Genomic DNA, 17,560 nt, shown 5'->3' on the forward strand with positions numbered 1-17,560 from the left:
GCCTATTGTTTGCGATAGACACTTGTGAGAAATACGAAATGCATGTCTTGTGCAATATATGCGACACACATGAGCTATTGGTGTCTTCCTGACACATACATTTTTCGCCTTTTTTTTCTTAATTTTACAAACAACTTAACAAATCGCATGTCAACACGCTAAAGTTAATTGATATACTTCTGTTAGATTGAAGCATAGTTGGGGTTTATATACATGTGTACTTGTGAAATATTACTGATGTAAAAGGAGCGGCTTTTCACCTCAAACCGACACCTTTAAAATATTTATATCCAGGTTCGGTGATCTTGGGTCCGTCAGGGTCTTACATTCTGGGTCATAATTTGTACGTGAAGTCTGGCAAATAAACACAAACTCAAGACATATAAAGTTCAGGTAGTTTTATTAGGATGCCACTAAACACTATGTAAAAATATACAGAGACACAGAGACAAATTATACAACCTTATATCTGTCACACACTCAACACACATACTATATGAACTGAGCCAGGCAGTCCTATAGAGACTTTCCATCTGACTCCGTGAGTCAGGGAGAGCTGAGCCAGGCAGTCCTATAGAGACTTTCTATCTGACTCCGTGAGTCAGGGAGAGCTGAGCCAGGCAGTCCTATAGAGACTTTCTATCTGACTCCGTGAGTCAGGGAGAGCTGAGCCAGGCAGTCCTATAGAGACTTTCCATCTGACTGACGCACTACACAGCGTACCGGCTTATATAGACAACCGCGGCAATATTCGCGCCAAATTACCTGTACTCGGAACACTTCCGCTGTCAAATGACTAAGGAATTCCGAATAGTATCAACAGCCGGTACAGTGGTAACTTGTAAGCAGACAGTCACCATATAATCTACTCAATAAAGTTTATAAATTTCCTCAACTTTTACACTGATATCACTGGATTTGCTATTTAGATATACCTTGAATCACATTATCGAGTTGCCGGGAACGTTAAACGCGTACAACCATTAAACAAAAACCTGTAAAATTGGCGTCACTAATATGATTATGAAGTCAACTCGTCTACGCTTTTAAGGCGATTGGTACACGTTCCATTATTTGCGTATTTGGGCGAGGCAGTAAGGGCGATAACTCTGTGTTGTTTGGACGAGTGCCTCTAACGGGTACTATACGACAATGCTAGGCGATATTATAAATCAATACTGATTGAATTTCATACGATCTCGTGGTCCAGAAAGAGTACGCTTAATATCGACGTGAATATCACTCATATTGTTTTTACGCGTGATGCTCTACTTAAATCCCTATACACAAATAATCAGGCCAGTCAATCATTACATTGACCGAGGTATTTCCACGTGCCTGACCATCGTGCTAAGGTCCACGTGTTTGGTCAAAGTGTGTTGCCTAGTTTGGGTATTTCAGCCCGTGAGTAGTGAGTGTTGAACAGGGATGATTTCTGTTTCTGTGTTTGACCTTTGATAATTTTATTGGATAGTTACGACTTATTGAATTCAAATTCTTTGAAGCCTACCTGGTGTTCGATTTTATTTTGAATATTTAAAGGGACATATTGCCTCGAATATTCGACAAATTATTTAACCTCTTGTCTTTACTGTCGTTATTACATGTACTACATGGTCAATTTTCTATTTCTGTTTATTAGGATCCAGTATATACATGTATAACGACCCTATGGGGCAAATAAGTAATTCAAACAGTGTGGACAATGAGGCTTGTTAAATTTTCGAGGCAATCCGCCCCTTTATCAAAACACAAAAAATACAAATACAATCACATAATATATATAAGAAGTACTGGAAATACAATAAAATACAATAAGAATAATGTTTTAGTAACTGGAGAAACAACAGTGAACCCTTCGGCTAACGTGGGCCGAAGGCGGATACTAGCGTGACTGTATCATGTTCAACACTAGAACGCTATGCGACCAACGGCAGAGATATTTTGAATTCTCACGCACGTGAAAGTATATCGAAGAGTTCAAAGACGATTCGTCCCTAAGTACTGCTAGTGGACGACATTGCATTGATAACAGATTTCAGAATAAAAGTGTTGCATGTATAAAGACCCTATATACCTACATTATTATATATACAGAGCAATTGCAAATAAAGAATAGAAATATCAACACAGCTACTTAGCGAGCAATATTCAATCATCCACGTATTTTATCTATGCAACAAAATAAATACTTTTCTACATCTTCATTGATGTTTGTCGCTTTTGCAACTCGCATTAAATCTTTACTCCCTTTCTGACCTCGCCCCTGGACGGCTCCTTTTGAACAATTTGACTTGTAGTCCTCCTATAACAACTGCATACCCCTTTTACTGTGTTACTGGTACACCACATTAATCCATGTGACTGGCAATATGGTCTAGGTCTGACCATCATCTCCAAGGGTCGTTATCTGAATTCGTGATTAATGTGGTACAATAATTTTGTCTGAAAGAAAATGATCCAAACGAAGTTAATAACGACAATTTACAGTTTTGGTGTTACACACACGTAAATTCACTAACCTGCTACACGTACATCCAAGTCAAAATGGTGTGAATTCAAATGAATCTTTTGAGACAAAAGCGACGGCGGGTATTTAATGAAAAAACCTTTGTTAGATTTTACAGCAGATTTGTATAACTCTAGTGTATACAATGATATTAAAATCTGATGGGTGACGTCATTTGTTTTTTTCGTGGAAAGTTTTGTTCTATGAACATGTTATTTGTTACGTTTATTCAACGCTTATTTTTTTGTACAACTCGCTTTAATGTGTGTAAAACTCGCTTTAATTGGTTAAATCTCGCTTAAATGGGTATGCAACTAAAACGGTAAATATAAGAATTAATTTAAACATTCAATTTTACTTCACAGGGATGAACTTTTTTTGGTAAAATTAGGGGTGATCCTTTGTCTGCAATTCGACTGTAGACAAACAAAAATCATTCTCTTATACATGATGGCCACTTTGAATAGATTGAAACGAGATAAAAAAAGATATATATGATGAACCAGCAACATCGCCACGCGCAAACGCGACATAAAAATCCAACAAGTGTATATAAAGTAACAGGAGGAGGGAACGTGACGACCAAACAGGGATATCCCATCTATACACGGAGGATCCAGCCTTTTGAGCTACCTCGTCAACGCGTTTAACTCAGCCCAGTTACATTTTGAAGCTTCGCTTTTCTTGTAGTAGCTGGTGACTACCTCATTGATTAATACTCGGAGAGTCTATTTCATGCTTGCCACCATTGGCCTTATCGGAAGCCCGTTGAAACAGTATCTGTTTCCTAGATTGTATGATTCCTAACCGAAGGAATACATCCTTTATTGTTTGGAGCTAAGTATCTGTCCAGTTACGTTCACTGTTTCGTTCAATATTAAGTATTCGGCCACAGTGGTTTGTCATCGTGATGTCGTTCCTATGAGGTCAGATAAATGTTTTGGATGAAAGTCATTTGAATCAATCCATTTAACCAATAACGAAAATACGTGTGTACATGTATTATTATGGTATGAGTGAATATATCAAAATAATCTTTTACTATATATAAGGTTTATCTGAGATGCCGATTAACGTTAATCCTGATGAAGTGCCATGCCCTGCCGCTGACGGAAATCCTAATGTAGGATTAATACACCTCAATGTCATATTGACTACATGACAGAACACGAGATTCTGGCTCACACGGCACGAATGATCTGTGAGGTTATGGTATGGTACAGAAGTGGTTGTCTGTCGTCCGTTTGTTCCAGTCCGTCAAGTTTTAACTTCTAGAAAACTATAAGTAACTGGGTTCTGAGGTAGCTTTGTAATGTACATTAAAATTATGTCATTGATTCATATGAATAGCCTTGACTTATTATCAAGGTCACAACGGTCAAATATGTTAGAATATCTAGGAATCTTCTACTCAAATACCAGATGACCCAACGATCTGATATTTTGTCAGCAGATACCTAGGACGGAGCACGATAACGATTCCTTGTGTAATTGTAATTTCAATGCAACACTGATCAAATATGTAAAAGAAATGTTTTTTTTTAAATGTCTTCTTGTTTCATAAGTCCTGCAGACCTGATATTTGGTCTTCTAATATCGATTGCCTTGAACTGTTTTCAAAGTCACATGATCAAATATGTTAATCAACGTCAAATGAGTCAAAATGGTGAAATTCTTTTGAGAATCTTCTTTCCGAGATAAATAAGATCAATATGTCTAATATTTGTACAGCAGGTACCAGGGCTAAGTGCTATGAACTTTTTTCCTCACGAATGGCCCTGGCCCATGTTCACGGTAACAGTGGTGAAACATGTTAAAACACTAAAGAATTTCTTCTTAAGTTTCACAAGGCCTAGAACCCTGTTATTTAGTAGGAGGCCACAGCGTCAATAGTTAATATTGTTTTGATAGTCGTCCTCTCAAGCAGACAGACAGACCCATGAGGTGTTGGTATTTGACAAGTTCAGGTTCTGTATTAACTTCGGGTCTTCCGACTCATAAGTATCCTACAAATGCACAATATACAAATTTACATAACATTGACAACATCAAAAAATAATAACGACGTGCCAGAGACAATATAGTCGGATAGCATAACTAAGTGATAATCGTCCTCTCAAGCCCTAGAGGACCCATGAGTATTTTACGTGTTGGTACCTGTGTTGCGTGTCAGCACCAACCTAATATCATATATTGAAAGAAACCATGAGAGACACCAACAACCATACTCATTTGAAGGCGGTTGTCAGGGAGGCGTAAAAACAAAAGCCGGGTCCTGTGAGGACGGTTGTCTAGGGAGACATCAAAACAAATGCCGGGTCCTGTGAGGACGGTTGTCTAGGGAAACACCAAAACAAAAGCTGGGTCCTGTGAGGACGGTTGTCTAAGGAGACATCAAAACAAAAGCCGGGTCCTGTGAGGACGGTTGTCTAGGGAGACATCAAAACAAAAGCCGGGTCCTGTGAGGACGGTTGTCTAAGGAGACATCAAAACAAAAGCCGGGTCCTGTGAGGACGGTTGTTTAGGGAGACACCAACCAACACAAAAGCCGGGTCCTGTGAGGACGGTTGTCTAGGGAGACACCAAACAAAAGCTGGGTCATGTGAGGACGGTTGTCTAGGGAGACACCAAAACAAAAGCCGGGTCCTGTGAGTCCGGTTGTCTACGGAGACACCAAACAAAAGCTGGTCCTTTGAGGACGGTAGTCTAGGGAGACACCAAAACAAAGGCCGGGTCCTGTGAGGACGGTTGTCTAAGGAGACATGAAAACAAAAGCCGGGTCATGTGAGGACGGTTGTCTACGGAGACACCAAAGCAAAAGCCGGGTCCTGTGAGGACGGTTGTCTAGGGAGACACCAAAACAAAAGCCGGGTCCTGTGAGGACGGTTGTCTACGGAGACACCAAACAAAAGCTGGGTCCTGTGAGGACGGTTGTCTAAGGAGGCATCAAAACAAAAGCCGGGTCCTGTGAGGACGGTTGTCTAGGGAGACACCAAAACAAAAGCCGGGTCCTGTGAGGACGGTTGTCTAAGGAGACATCAAAACAAAAGCCGGGTCATGTGAGGACGGTTGTCTAGGGAGACACCAAAACAAAAGCCGGGTCCTGTGAGGACGGTTGTCTAGGGAGACACCAAAACAAAAGCCGGGTCCTGTGAGGACGGTTGTCTACGGAGACACCAAAACAAAAGGTATAATGTGTAAAAATGGATGTCAAGGAGACGCCCAGGTCGTGTGCGGACAGTTGTCTATGCGGGCGCAAACAGCCGGGATCGCGATAGAAAGGGTGTCTATGGAGACGGAAATAGATGGGTCATATCGGGACAAGTGTCAAAGGGGACACCTACGGTTGGGATCAAGTGAGGACGGTGACTAGTTGTACTATCACCGGGAATTACTGCTGATTTTTTTCAGTTGTATTATAAAGTTTCTACTTCTTTTTACGGGTTAATTCCTCACGAAAAAAAATGTCCAGCTCTGAAGCGAAATGTTCATCAATGTGATCACACGTGAACTATTTGACGGCCGATTTCAATTCCAGGGCTTTTCAGACAAACGCTACATAGCCCACTAGCGCCATATGATATGTCGAATTGTCACCCGGAACGGAATTTTGAGTTTGAATAAATTCATTAATTACCATCGAACCGCCAGTTGGATACGACCGCGTTGATTTGGTCTCGAAAGTTTAGTGTGAGTTAGCAACAAAACATGGCGTGAACTTAATCATATACTGCGTAAAGACATAACGACATTTGGTAGTTGCTACATCAGTTCGAGTTTTATGTCGAGAACACGGACCGATTGATCAGGGGTATCGGGGTAGGCCTCACGACGATTACACGGCAAGAAACTGATGACAAGCCTTGTAATCTCTAACTTCCCATGTAAGATTCACACGGCGCAGGTTTGTTTAACTTTCAAAATTTGGAATTTGATCATATTAACCATCTAAATTACAGTTAGACATTTAACAGTGTCGTGTTATTATCAACTATTCAATGAATCCGTCATTAGATAAATTACATAAATGTTCATCAAAGACACAAAATGACAAAGTTTTTTTTAAATCTCCAGACTAAATCGAATAAAAAATCGGATATAAAATGGCGGATCGGTAAATACAAAAAAATAGAATGTAAAGCAAAATCAAACCGAAAAGCTATTTTCTTTGTATGTTTTTTTTATTCGTTCCGCTTGGTCCAATTTCGCAAATGTATTCGTAACTCGCTGGGGAATCAAAATGTACAATCGGAACCCCTTGTCATTTTCTTCGAAGCCTACGTTCGCATACGGAGGCGATGTGTTCCGATTGTCAAAGTGTCTCGTATTTCAATGATAAATCCCGATGAGTTCAGGATGGAACCGGAAATATTTTTTCCCAAAAAAACGTTAACAACATACTGGGTAATCTTGTCTCCTTCCGCGAAGTATTCGTTTGTGATTAAGTAATATGATTCACACTTTTACTTGTTTGAAGACATTTGTTGAATATTTAAATCGTACTCAATGACCTGCTTTATCCCTGAGTGTTCTGAACTATTTTCTGTGCAAATTATTACCTTTTCTTCCTCACTCAGGTTTGTGTGAGGGGAGGTAACTCGTATACACTCTAGTTGATGCGACATTGGAAAGTCACCTCGAGCTCTTGTGTTGATGAAAATGGCCCTCGGCCGTCGAATGCTGTTTTAAGTCTCGGATTTTCCTATTGGAAATCGATAAGTGAAATATCCTATTGTTTTTACGTTCGTTACTTAAAATTCAAGTAGAATACTTCCGATTTAACGTCAATTCCGGGAAGTCAAGTAGGCCACACAAAAATGGCCGTGCTGGTTGAGTTGGTTGAAGTGATTATGAGGCGAAACCTATAGCGTTAGGTTGTTTCCGCAACAGAGATTCCGGTAACAATAAAGCGGTTACATGCTTGCACAAAGTATATAGCATAAACGTGCGATATAACTAGTCATCCGAACAGATATAAGGTGGGCCACTTCATTGGGAACAAATGAAATTTCCTAGACGAGTTTCTTCTCACGAAAGTTGTCAGATCTCTAATTAGGATACAGATTAGTTAGGCCTATACGGAGAAAGCAGTAAATTGAGTACAATTTATAAACTAAGGAACCGAAATAAACAGGGAGAGTTATTCACAGGAATCTTATATATGGGGAATCGCGACATCAGAGATTAATCGATCTAAAAAGTAAATTTAATCATAATATGCCAATTTAAGTGAGGTTTGAAAACGTAATTCTTCACTGTTCATCACAATTTTAACGCAGCCACAGCCTTTTTAAAGTAAATAAAATTCCATAAAATGACATAGGATAATCATCAGTAAAACATTAAGGAATGCACTTTAAAAAAGCAATAAAATATTTTATGTTTTTTGTTTATATTTATATAATATTTACTTTTCTCATGTATGTAATCCCTCATGCACAGCACCTATAAGTGGCCTCGACACTTTGATTTTTAACAACCAATGCCGCCGTGTTCGAAATAGGTTACTTGAAGCTATGGTATGATGTAGCAAAATGTTTTGTGGCAGATTACTTTTAAGTTGGAATGAATCAGTGATTGAATTATGGTAATGAGATACATAATACAATGTAATTAAACTGTAGTACACCCCATTGTCATCAAGTAATAAATACTTCTATCATTATATCTTTCTTTCCGCTCTGAAATCTGAGCGAAACTTACGCAGTGTCTTAAAGGGTTCAGATGTGTAAGATTGGTTGGCGTCAGAGTAAAACAAAATAACCGGGTATCTTTAGCTAGCTGAAGTAGCCAAAACGCTGTTAATGGGGGCGGAACACAGGGGCATGTCTCTATCGTATGGTGGCTCGTTAGGTCTTAGGTCAAAAACGCGAAAATGCGAAAACGCGACGGCGAGGGAGCGAAAACGCAAGAATGCAAAAGGGCGAGAATGCGAAAACTCGACGGCGAGAATGCGAAAACGCGACGGCGCAAACGCGAGATTAATTTGATACTTGGCCCTAACGAGCCACCATACTATCGTGTAGACTTTGCTTGAGTTGTCTGTTTACATTGTCACTCAACCGTATGTAAGACAATAGATAGCGAGCGTCCCCGTGATAGGTCTAATCATACAAACCAAGGAGAGGATTTGTATTTGTGGTTAGGTATAAACATTTATGTACTGTGTCTTTATATTTCTATCATTCAATTATCAAATAGCTGTATTGTCCATACATAAAAATGGAATGCATGGAATGATGTCAAAAATGTTGGTGTCACTTATGCTTTCATAGACTGCAGGTCTCTTTAGTTATTTTGCATTGTGGCTATGCCATCCAAATGTAGATATATATACATAAACTACACCAAACTATAATGACCCAGTCATACTGTAACTATTTCTACATTGTTTACATGTCGCCCCCGACCACCAAACTGTAATTAGATGTTTACACTTAAGAAATAATTGTTATATTTTGTTGTTCACAGGTGTATGAACGGCATTTTTTGACAGATATTTCAACATGACGCGCGTCATTTCAAGAGGCTTACCCGCAGACGGACCGGTAAACGCCGTTCATACACCAGTGAACAACAAAAAATAACAATTATTTCTTATATTTACATTTCAAAACTATTTTTCAACGCAATCTTTGAAAAAAAATCATAAGAAACAGTATTCTACGTTCGTTATACGTAGTGACGAAACAGCTGAATGATCGATGTAACAGCGTAACAAATAGTTCCAATTTGGCGGGAAAGGTAATCAAGTACACAAGTACACAAAATATAGTTCCACACAAATTCATTATTTTAATCATCATGAAAGAAAAATATTGAAATGTTGTCTTCAATTTTACAATTATTAACAAGTTTTAAAGTTGATAAAACATTATTTCATTTGTAATCAAACGCGATTTTATATTCACACTTCTGCATTGGCACCGTCAACAATGTACTGTATGTATTCATACGCGGCAGGTTAATTGTTCACCTAGGAATGAACGCTAATTTTGTTAGTACCTTCATATAGAGAACACACAGTGGAAATGTAAATATTGTCAGATATCCTCTATTATGACGCAGTCCTATTGTAACTATTTCTACATCGTGTACATGCCAACCCCGTACACTAAACCTACACACTACTGAGAGGTGCGGCGATCCCGTCAAACATCCAAAGCCTCCCTGTCGCCGAGACACAGATTAATGTTGATGGAACCCGTGCTAGAGCCTCGTTATGGTGTCATATCGGCATGTCTTATCCCAGCAGTAGAGATCATCTCCATCGCAGACGTGTGTACATCACGAGATATGTCGCGTTAAACTCACACGTAAATATGATTTGAATTGGTTGACGCTAAGACGTAATGATGTTTTCTTAGCGATGAGTTAATCATAGATGGCGCCCTCTGGAGGTGGGCGAGTTATCGTGCTTTTCTAGATAATCACAGCGTTACACCAATGCTTAGTAAAAAGAGATTTCATATTTGATATTTAATTGTTCGTTAAAAGCAACGTGCCATTATCAGTGATAAGCCAGGGAAATCCAAATGTACAGTCGTTAACCACGAGATCAGTCTTCGAATAGCTCCGACTGATCCCCTGGGGCATTGGTAGAAAAAGTAACTTATTTACGAGTTATTTATGACAGAACGAAATCCAGTAATCAGATTGGTCCCGCGGAAAATGGTTTCTGAAAATCTGACCAATCAGAAATGTCGATTTTATGTTCTTTTGATTGCTTGACAAGATGGCATACAAATGCACAACAAACCATGTGGAAACATTCATAAAATGATTTTGATTGGTCGCTAGAGATATAAACCTCCATGTCATGTTTGATATTCGATAATTAAGTGAGACACTGCGTGGGAGTGTGAGATAATGCATTTGATGCCATCCTGATTTCCGTATAGATATACAAATGTTATATTGTAGTGAAAGAGTTTCCGTTGTAACCATTGTTGTTTGTATATGTACTATATGTCATGTTAACTTAATTTATGTTTGACAACAATTGCGAAACAAGTTATAAATCACGTTTGTTGGTGGAAGCGTGCGAGGTGTCTTACTGTGGAGGAAATCAATCCTACACGGTCGGTCAGGGGACACCGTATCGTTTCACTTAAGATTGGGGAATCGAACCCTGGGGATAGATGTCAGATAAGATTGGACAGACAATGATGTCTGATAAGATTGGACAGACAGTGATGTCAGATAAGATTGGACAGACAATGATGTCTGATAAGATTGGACAGACAGTGATGTCTGATAAGATTGGACAGACAATGATGTCTGATAAGATTGGACAGACAATAATGTCTGATAAGATTGGACAGACAATGATGTCTGATAGGATTGGACAGACAGTGATGTCTGATAAGATTGGACAGACAGTGATGTCTGTTAGGATTGGACAGACAGTGATGTCTGATAAGATAGGACAGACAGTGATGTCAGATAAGATTGGACAGACAGTGATGTCTGATAAGATTGGACAGACAATTCTGTCTGATGAGATTGGACAGACAATTCTGTCTGATAAGATTGGACAGACAGTGATGTCTGATAAGATTGGACAGACAGTGATGTCTGATAATATTGGACAGACAATGATGTCTGATAAGATTGGACAGACAGTGATGTCTGATAAGATTGGACAGACAGTGATGTCTGATAAGATTGGACAGACAGTGATGTCTGATAAGATTGGACAGACAGTGATGTCTGATAAGATTGGACAGAAAAGGATGTCTGATAAGATTGGACAGACAGTGATGTCTGATAAGATTGGACAGACAATGATGTCTGATAAGATTGGACAGACAGTGATGTCTGATAGGATTGGACAGACAGTGATGTCTGATAAGATTGGACAGACAATGATGTCTGATCAGATTGCACAGACAGTGATGCAGACAATGATGTCTGATAAGATTAGACAGACATTGATGTCTGATAAGATTGGACAGACAATGATGTCTGATAAGATTGGACAGACAGTGATGTCTGATAGGATTGGACAGACATTGATGTCAGATAAGATTGGACAGACAGTGATGTCTGATTAGATTGGACAGACAATGATGTCTGATAGGATTGGACAGACAATGATGTCAGATCAGATTGGACAGACAGTGATGTCAGATAAGATTGGACAGAGACAAGATTGGACAGACAATGATGTCACATTAAGATTGGACAGACAATGATGTCTGATAAGATTGGACAGACAATGATGTCAGATAAGATTGGACAGACAAGGATGTCTGATGAGATTGGACAGACAATGATGTCTGATGATATTGGACAGACAATGATGTCTGATGAGATTGGACAGACAATGATGTCTGATGAGATTGGACAGACAGTGATGTCTGATAAGGTTGGTTAGACAGTGATGTTTGATAGGATTGGACAGACAATGATGTCTGATAAGATTGGACAGACAATGATGCCTGATAAGATTGGACAGACATTGATGTCTGATAAGATTGGACAGACAGTGATGTCTGATAAGATTGGACAGACAATGATGTAAGCCAGGGTAGGAAATGATTTCGTGTTTTCATTTGTTAACACTTGGTTTGGATTTCACTGTATTCGGAATCGACGGATGCGAGTTTTCATGCACGTACTGGAATTTGTCAACTCGATATTTCCTCTACACAGATAATTAACAACCAACATTTCCAAGATCTTTTATGAACAGTCAGGTCCGAAACAGTTGGTGACTTCCTAGGCACCAGTCCTCACATGACTGTGGCTGTTGGTGCCCCGAAGATCTGTCCTCATATGACCTTCGCTGTTGTTGCCCACCTAGATACCGGTCCTCGTATGACCTTGACTATTGGTGTCCCCCTATACCCCCGTCCTTATATGACCTTGACTGTTGGTGTTCCCCTAGTCACCCGTCCTCTTATGACCTTGACTGTTGGTGCCCCCCTAGACACCCGTCCATATATGACCTTGACTATTGGTGCCCACCTTGACACCTGTCCTCATATGACCTTGACTGTTGGTGTCCCCCTAGACACCCGTCCTCATATGACCTTTATTGTTGGTGTCCCCCTAGACACCCGTCTTCATATGACCTTGATTGTTGGTGTCCCCCTAGACACCCGTCCTTATGACCCTGGCTGTTGGTGTCCCCCTAGACATCAGCCCCAGTACGACCCTGACTGTTGGTGTCCCCCTAGACACCCGTCCTCATATGACCTTGATTATTGGTGTCCCTCTAGACACCCGTCCTCATACGACCTTGACTGTTAGTGTCCCCCTAGACACCAGTCCTAGTACGACCTTGACTGTTGGTGTCCCCCTAGACACCAATCCTCGTACCACCCTGGCTGTTGGTGTCCCCCTAGACATCAGCCCCAGTACGACCCTGACTGTTGGTGTCCCCCTAGACACCAATCCTCGTACGACCCTGACTGTTGGTGTCCCCCTAGACACCCGTCCCAGTACAACCTTGACTGTCGTGACCACATTTAAATCCAATTCAAGGACGGTGATAACCTTCACAGAAACTCGTATTCCATCACATAGGCGTACACTGACGAGTGTTAATCCTCGGGTAGGATTTTCAACGAACAGGATTCATTGCATCAAAGTTGACGTCACTTGTCATCTCAAATAAACTTTAATTCTTATGGTATTAACTGGTACTTAATAACACATCCACTTACGTTTTTATCCGCATCAATACAATGTACAAACATGTTTATCAAATTACTTTATACAACCCAAAACATTGCTTTCTGGGTTTTTTTGTCTGATGGTATCGTTTGAATTTTTGTTCTAATATTCTTTTAATTTTCGCCATCTTCCTTGCTGGTTGTATTAGCCAGGCCCATTCAATACTTTTACATTTCATAGACTGCTTCTGTTACTTCTTAATTTACCTACTGTATATAATGTAGACACAACGAGCGCGTGACACAGGGACCAAACTCCCTGAGATTAATTACACCGTATCATAAATTATTTGATCAATTTTGAATATCGTTCTTCGTACACCTGTCGCTGGCTTGTTTATTTATCTTTTTCTAAATTGCTTGAATCACAAATCATGTGTGTGTTTGATGCAGTAACAATATTATAAAATGCCGCACTTGACAATCCAATTTGAATTAACATGCTTATAACCAAGTTGCCTTTAAGATGATGATGATTATCATGATGATGATCGATGATGATGATGATGATGATGATGATGATGATTATCATGATGATGATCGTGATGATGTACACTGTAGGAATAGGTGTGGTCACTACATTGTATGTTAAATATTTAAGAATTAATGTGTGTAAAGGAATTGAATGTGTAGCATGAAAAGGATGATATAATGAACTATGATGATGATATCGATGATAATGATGATATCATATATGTGATGTGATTATGATCTTATGTGCGAGTGTAAGTGTATGTGTTATATTTATGTTTTTACTATGCTGAAAAAAACTTGAAAAATAAAATAAATACAAAAAAAAAAAGTTGCCCTTAAGCATGTGTACATATTCTACTCACATATGATATCGCCTCCCAGAAGCATATGTTTCTGTGCCTACATTGCATATTCGACGAAAGGGGAGATTTCGTTCTGGTCTGCGATGGGGTTCTTACGCACCACACGACAAACAATTTATCTGACTCTTGGTTGGTCTGAAGGTTCTGATTATACGTACCACACGATAAACAACTTATATGACTCTTGGTCACGATGAAGGTTCTTTATTTAAGTAACAGCCTGAGCAGGTCGTGAGGATATACAATACAACGACCACGCCTGAAAAAATTTGATCTAACACGTCCGTAAAATCTTCACGTGTTTGACCTATTTGCCTAAATTCAATCTAACATGCATGTTAAATATTCACGTGTTTGACCTATTTACCTAAATTTAATCTAACATGCATGTTAAATATTCACGTGTTTGACCTATTTACCTAAATTTAATCTAACATGCATGTTAAATATTCACGTGTTTGACCTATTTACCTAAATTTAATCTAACACGTATGTAAAATTTTCACGTGTTTGACCTATTTACCTATGGTTGTTATAACATAGCATGGTATTCTGTCATTGTTGTCGCAGTATTTAATTCGTATTGGTGGTTGGTGACACTTTGACAACTCGTGTCACACTTATCTATTAATTGTTTATCTCTCATTATCAGTTTATTTATTCATTTATTTTTGTTTTGTTTGCTATTTATCTATTTTTGTTTATTAATTTATATCTATTTATAGATATTGATTTATTTACTATTTATTTATCTAATTTTAGACGAATATAAAAGAATGTTAGTGTTTCATATTCCCTTGTAAATACTTTAAATATGATTACCTGTCTACTCGCATTTAAATCATGTGTTAATGAATATGTGAAGTAGTATGCATGGATTATAAATGACCTACAGGTACACGTGCCAGTAAAGTGGGAGTGACGAGGTGACATGCTGTAGTGGACATAACAAGGATAACCATGTATATGTCTGTTAGACTGTTAATATTTTATACATAAGTATATTTGCTGATGTTTATTACAATCAAGAAAAACGCCATTGTCCGACTCGTCGGATAGCTCCGTGTAAACGGACAATCACTCCCCGAACACATAGATGGCCGCGGTGTTATTTAGAGATAGAACACTTTTCCTTGTGCGAACATTGCACATGACCTCGCGGAAGGCCATAGTGTATCTTTACGATAGCGTAAATCCAAGAGTATATATCCATTATACCTAAAGTGTAGTCTGCCCTGGACTGCCACCTTTATAGTCCTGTTCGGTGCCAACACCGCCATCGTGACGTGTGACTAAGTATCGCTACCGCCATATATAGCAACGGACTTAGAGAGGATCATCCGGACGCTTGCAATAATCGAGCGCTTGTTCTTGGCCTCGTTATGGACTGATCCGACAGTAATTATTCTGGTTAGTAAAGTTACACCCTCTCCAGTGAAATTTCATTCAAGGTATCACAGAGCTGAAATTCGTGATCAAGCACAAGTACATTGTAAATAGACATGTATAAAAACATATATTGTTCCTGGCGTTTTTTCATGCAAAAAATAAAAACATGATAACGTAAATGGTAGGAACTTCGCAACTTGCCACTACCGGAAGTAATGCCTTTACCACGTGACCTTTTTGTGTTTTGCACTACCAAGCGACCCTGGTAATCGGCATTCAGAGGGTGTGAATTGGGTCCACCCGTCTGATCTGAACTCCTAAATTCTTTCACCAGCATACTTCTATACTGAAAGGAATGCAACTGGAAACTGCCTGGTTTACAGACAATTAAAAGGCAATATTTAATGAAATAATGGTATAATTGAAAACAATATACGTTTAGTATCCACATCAAATTTCAGGTTGATCCGACCTCTCCCCGACAGACCAATAAAGGGCGAGTTGGATAGAATTATAAGACACAGGCCAAACCATTCAATCAACGTCGCTCAGAACTGACCCGTATACCAGTGACGTACATTTAAGCATTGAACTGTTACCAAATGGTAGTATACAGTCGATATGAATACAATAATGGTGACAGATATATAGAATGTCGCCCGTTACGGGCGACATTCTATTTATCTGTCACCCAAATTGTATTCATATCGACTGTATACTACCATTTGGTAACAGTTCAATGCTTATATTTACATTCATAAAGTTTTTTTATTAACTGTTGATTATGACGCGTTTAAATTTGCCGCTTACCCTATCACTGACGTCATCTAGTTCAAATACCGGAACAGCCGACATTTCCAGAAGGAATAATATAGTCCCTCGTGTCGTTATTAATACCAAACACATAGAATGGTTTTGCACAGATTTGACTTTATTTTCTATTTCATAAACGTTTGTAGATATCGTCAAATTATTCACAACTGCATAATTTCCAATTGTTTAAAATCCAAGCCGTTTTTCGAGGCAATGCTATACGGTTAGCATTTAAAAGTGATGCGGCTTTGAACGGGTATTGCACAGGATAGACTCGATTCCTCGGAAACACCTACGTTTCAATCGACTGGATTTACGTTATTTTCAGAAGAATATCAGTTCTTAAATTCTAAATGAAAGTCGTCTTGACAGTAGGTGAAAACGATTCCAAGGATACATTTGTATTTCGTTCGAAACAGATTCGACAAGTCTAACCAGTCATATCTTAGCAGACGATTTTCAACTTCACAGGGGCTCGATCTTGTAAGGTAGGCCTTTGACATCAGTGAATAACCACAAAACTAAAATCCAATATACATACACAACCGGAAACCATGTCCATACTCCCGATTTTTCACGAGATTTTCTTTATATAAATACTGGACTTTTAATGTAAATGTGTAATGTCGTGTCTTGCATTTCATCGGAATCGAGCCCCTGTGAGTGTGACGACTTTGACTTTGACAATTTGATAATTCCTAGATCAAGAACGGCGCTTATTGTTATTTTGTGATGACTACATTTTGTTTTAATTATAAAATATTACTCTCATAACTTGTGAAGTGGCTTTATTTTTTTGTTGTGGATTATAAATGCTAGCATTCGAAAGCTCTCCAGGCTGAAAGTAACTGGCGGCCGTTGTTTTGAGCCTTGGGGAGCCACTTTTGTCTTTCTGTCCCGAGCCAAAAATACAGCTTATATTTTAAGACACTGACCATGTATTCTATTTATCCTGTAACAGTCATGAAAATAATCATCAAAAATAATCATTTTGAAGTGAAACGGTGTCAAAAATGACAGAAATATGTTCGCCTTTCAAACGTAGTCGAACTGACGCACGTGCTAAGATTCCAAAATACAGCTGTTTTCCGTCACTGCCGTATACAGCAAAAATATATACGGTGGGTGTATTCCGACAATGCGGTGGCAGTTGCAGGATAAATACGTATATACGTCCCCGGTATACCAGGGGGGGGGGGGGGGGGGGGGGGGGGGGGGGGGGGGGAGGGTCCCGTATACCCAGGGACGTACATACGTATATACGTCCCCGGTATACCAAGGGGAGGGTCCCGTATACCCAGGGACGTACATACGTATATACGTCCCCGGTA

The sequence above is a fragment of the Pecten maximus genome, chromosome 17, assembly GCF_902652985.1.
Source record: "Pecten maximus chromosome 17, xPecMax1.1, whole genome shotgun sequence".
Classification (NCBI taxonomy): domain Eukaryota; kingdom Metazoa; phylum Mollusca; class Bivalvia; order Pectinida; family Pectinidae; genus Pecten; species Pecten maximus.